The following is a 4770-nucleotide window of genomic DNA, read 5'->3' on the forward strand; positions in this document are numbered from 1 at the left end:
ACCTATTGGTACATTGTAAAACGTGTTATTACCTATTGGTACATTGTAAAACGTGTTATTACCTATTGGTACATTGTAAAACGTGTTATTACCTATTGGTACATTGTAAAACGTGTTATTACATATTGGTACATTTTAAAACGTGTTATTACCTATTGGCACATTGTAAAACGTGTTATTACATATTGGTACATTTTAAAACGTGTTATTACCTATTGGCACATTGTAAAACGTGTTATTACCTATTGACACATTGTAAAACATGTTATTACCTATTGGTACATTGTAAAACGTGTTATTACCTATTGACACAATGTAAAACGTGTTATTACCTATTGGTACATTGTAAAACGTGTTATTACCTATTGACACACCAGTAACATATAAATAAATATTATCATTAATGTGTGTTGAATGTGTCACATCAGATAAACCTAAACTCCAGTAACATAAATATTATCATTAATATGTGTTGAATGTGTCACATCAGATAAACCTAAACTTATCACATATAACTGCACCATCACAGCACACCATACTCACTAGCTTATCACCACCACCACCACCCACCTGTATCTGTTATTTATATATTAGTATATAGCTACCTCTAAAACTAATGACTTCAAACTACCACCACCAGTTAAAAGTGTTTTGCATAACCTGTTGTATAGCCTAAGAAGTTGTAGTGCATGGCAGTGCAAGTAACCTCTTGTCTACGGCAGTTGAAGATACGCTGATAACAGCACCACATCTCCTGCAACTCTTTACTATAGCCCCCTAAGAAACCACATATGTGTTACTGAGACTAATGCATCTACTATTCTAGTAACTTTTTTGTGAAATAAAAAGCTTTTTTTTTATTTAAGTACGTCAAATAACGTTATGGTGCTCTCAGACTAGTCAGTAAAATGTTTCTTTAATAAATGAAAATACATTAATTCTGTAGTGTGCTTCGATCAGACCTTGGTTTCTTTTAGATTTATAAGAAGTAAGATATTTTTCTAAATTTCACAAAAAACCTTTGTTAACTTTATAAGAGTTCGACCATTTTCAAAAGTCTTCACCGACACACAAGTTTTAGCTACCAACTAGTTTCTACACCTCTGAAGTGATAAATTCTATACTAGTATCAGATATATATACATAAAAGCTTTGATAGCAATTTTTTAAAGACAATGTAACTTGCAGATTCAACTCAGTGGACTAGGAATCTGGAACAAATATACTGTTCATTAGTAAATTAAATAATCCATAAGATGTACAGTTCTTATATTGGTGTGGTTAAAATTGTATCAAGATTAGGTAAAAATACACGAACAGATGACCAAATATTACACACAAAACTAACAGTACCAAACTTCCACAGTAATGATAAGTCACAAATAATATTACTCGTATTCATAGTTATATGGAGTAAGCAAACAGAACAAACTAAAAAAATATATATATATATTGTATGTTCATTACATATTACCTGAAGTTGGATGATATGTGAGTTTTTTTTATACAAGCAATACCAAGTAACTGGACGACCCAACAGAAATTCTTGTAAAGTTTGGCTAGGAATACACAACCAACTACCTGGTAGAAAAATAAAACAGGTAAAATACTTTGATATGATAAACAGAAAGGTAAAATAACAGGTAATGACTTCAGTATGCTGGACAAGCAGGAAGATTAAACAGGTAAAATACTTTGATATGATAAACAGAAAGGTAAAATAACAGGTAATGACTTCAGTATGCTGGACAAGCAGGAAGATTAAACAGGTAAAATACTTTGATATGATAAACAGAAAGGTAAAATAACAGGTAATGACTTCAGTATGATCAACAAGCAGGAAGATATAATCAAACAGGTAAAATACTTTGATATGATAAACAGAAAGGTAAAATAACAGGTAATGACTTCAGTATGATCAACAAGCAGGAAGATATAATCAAACAGGTAACAGACAGAACATAAAACATCAGATATTCTGAACATCAACATCACCAAGATATCTTTCCTCAATTATAAGTTGCAAATTTATGGGTTTAAAAAGATGTTTATAATGTTCAGAAGTTAGGTGTGTTTGTTAAATAAAAAAAACAGCTCACTCATAGTTTCTGTTTATAAACTTGTTACCCAAACGTGCAAAAATATATAAAATATTATAGGTGGAAAAAAAAACAATAGTTAAGATAAATGGAAATCAGTCTAAGATCAAATTTTACTCAAACATAATAGACTGGCTAATTAGTTCCGATTCTTCTTTCCAAAAAAGAAGGTATATATAAAATACACGTATTGTTGAACACAAAATAATTGTTACCTGTAAAATAGCTTTAAGCAAGATTACCACGACATTATACGCAAGCAATCCGTTCCACCTGAAATAGATAAAGTAAATTTGAAACGTAGATTGAGTAGGATTATTAAAATTTTTTTAAAATTATAACTATAATAAATTACTTTCATTTTATTTTATAAAAAATAAAACACTTCTTGAAATATAATAACACCATAATCCCCAAAAACATCCACTTCATAATTTACAGGAACAAGGACTCACATTCTCAGAAGGGTCTTCATAGGCTTCAAGTAAAATTCATTGCCGTTCCAGAGAAACAAGAAGCAGCCAATCACGTATCCCATAGCAAATAGACTGACTCTACTGGTTCCTGACAAAAACACCACTGCAAGAGTTATCCAATAGAAGGAGAAGAATACAAGGACTTTTATCATGTCCAAATAAGACCTGAAAAACACAGTTCATTCATCATTAGATACTTCACTACCAAGAATTCTAAATATCAATTTTTCTTATAAGTTCTGAAGTTTTTCTATAGATTCTGAGTGTTATTTCTTACGTACGAAGTAACAACTGATAGGCTCTTACAACAGTTTTTAGCTAATATCATTCAATTTACCTATAGGTTCTCAAGTACTTCTATAGGTTAGTGTTACTTATTAGATTTCAAATAGTACTCTTATAAGTTCGTATTGTAACTACTAATAACAACATTTTTCTTGTATGTACTTATATAGGTTCAGAATATTATTCTGTAGGTTTCAAATAACATTTTTATACGAAAAAACAACTTTCACTTTATTTTACATCTTGTAGTGCAGAGTAAAAATGTTTACTTAACATATTTTTTCCAGGAAACAAATTATTCAATATTGTCTTTGTAAAGTAATTAGGTTTTTGCCTCACATAAACACTGGCAGTAAATAAACCTTCTGATGGAAGTACCACCAAGTAACACATCTAAAGATGGGTTATTACAGAAATAAAACCGACCGTTCCTTCCACCAGAGTTAATTCGGCATCACCATTTTCATACTCACTAATTTCTACAAGTTATGGATTACCTCGAGAATTTCAAACGTAAGAACCATTTATATTAAAAACTATTTGTTGGTTGTCATGTTTTTATATACGTTTCGTATCATAAACATTTACAATAATAAAGTGATAAAATAATATTAACTTTGTATAAGTAACAAAATCTGGTACAGGGTTGGGGAGGGTACTCGGGTCTTGCTCGAGCCAGATTTCACGGTTACTTCCTCCTTCGTACATTTCCGAATACGATCCCGTCTCAATAGTAAAAACATGCAACTGACAGCAGGCAAACAGAAGTTGGAAAAAGTCCACTGTAAAAAAATAGAAGAATTTGAAACACAATATTACGATATTGAAGACTACACGTGAATTTTGTGAAAGAAACAAGTCGGACTATCGCTTAGGAACAACAGCGATGCATAAGTAAACTGTAAGAAAACGAATTTTTAGAGTAATATTTTTCTATTATGTGTGTTCAGACACACACACACAACTTTCAGGAAATTTAAAATTATCAATTTTCAAGTATTTTCCCTTATTATTATGTAGACTCACATCAGATAAATAAATATTATCATTAATATGTGTTGAATGTGTCACATCAGATAAACCTAAACTCCAGTAACATATAAATAAATATTATCATTAATATGTGTTGAATGTGTCACATCAGATAAACCTAAACTCCAGTAACATATAAATTCACTAGCTTATCACCACCACCACCCACCTGTATCTGTTATTTATATATTAGTATGTAGCTACCTCTAAAACTAATGACTTCAAACTACCATCACCACCCATGGTGTGCTGTGGGGGTGCAATTATATGTGAGAAGTGGTGATGGAGCGGTATTTGTATTGTTGGGCCATCTCAATAATATTATTACGAAGAACATCAAAATGTGATTTCTGACATTTGAGTAAAAGGAAGTAACATAATGTTGAAAAAAATAAATTATGTTTAGTTAATAGCACTGTGGTGTGTATAGTAATTGTGTATTACGTTGAAATCTACACCAAATTGTTTCTGTAACATTTAATATGTAGAAAGTTATCTTGTCCAGTCTGGAATCTCATGTTCATTTATTATATAAAAATATCTTAAAAATCAGGATTGGACACTTTTCATAAGGAATGTAAAAATAATTTTGTGGAATTGGTCTTATTCAGGGTTTATAACTTCCTGGTACAGGAGTGTTTACTAGAAGATAGTGAGTAAGTTGGTCTTATGAGGAGTAACAAAGATACATCAGACAGTAAGAAAGATTTATGAGAAGGAGTAACAAAGTTATGTCAGACAGTAAGAAAGATTTATGAGAAGGAGTAACAAAGTTATGTCAGACAGTAAGAAAGATTTATGAGAAGGAGTAACAAAGATACATCAGACTGTAAGAAAGATTTATGAGAAGGAGTAACAAAGATACATCAGACTGTAAG

At 30.9% G+C, this 4770-nt stretch overlaps 1 protein-coding gene across 1 annotated transcript in view; it reads right to left on the minus strand.

Moving 5' to 3' along the window:
- Nucleotides 1-3637, minus strand: part of LOC106476697 (piezo-type mechanosensitive ion channel component-like) — an 11866-nt gene extending 8229 nt beyond the window's left edge. Inside the window, exons 1-4 of the mRNA XM_013937331.2 lie at nt 3477-3637; nt 2555-2740; nt 2315-2372; nt 1475-1581 (exon numbers count right to left, since the gene is read on the minus strand). The gene's annotated coding sequence lies outside the window, so the exon portion shown is untranslated. The remainder of the gene's footprint in view (nt 1-1474; nt 1582-2314; nt 2373-2554; nt 2741-3476) is intronic.
- Nucleotides 3638-4770: the final 1133 nt, after the last annotated feature.

Source organism: Limulus polyphemus, unplaced genomic scaffold (genome assembly GCF_000517525.1).
Source record: "Limulus polyphemus unplaced genomic scaffold, Limulus_polyphemus-2.1.2 Scaffold11264, whole genome shotgun sequence".
Lineage (NCBI taxonomy): Eukaryota > Metazoa > Arthropoda > Merostomata > Xiphosura > Limulidae > Limulus > Limulus polyphemus.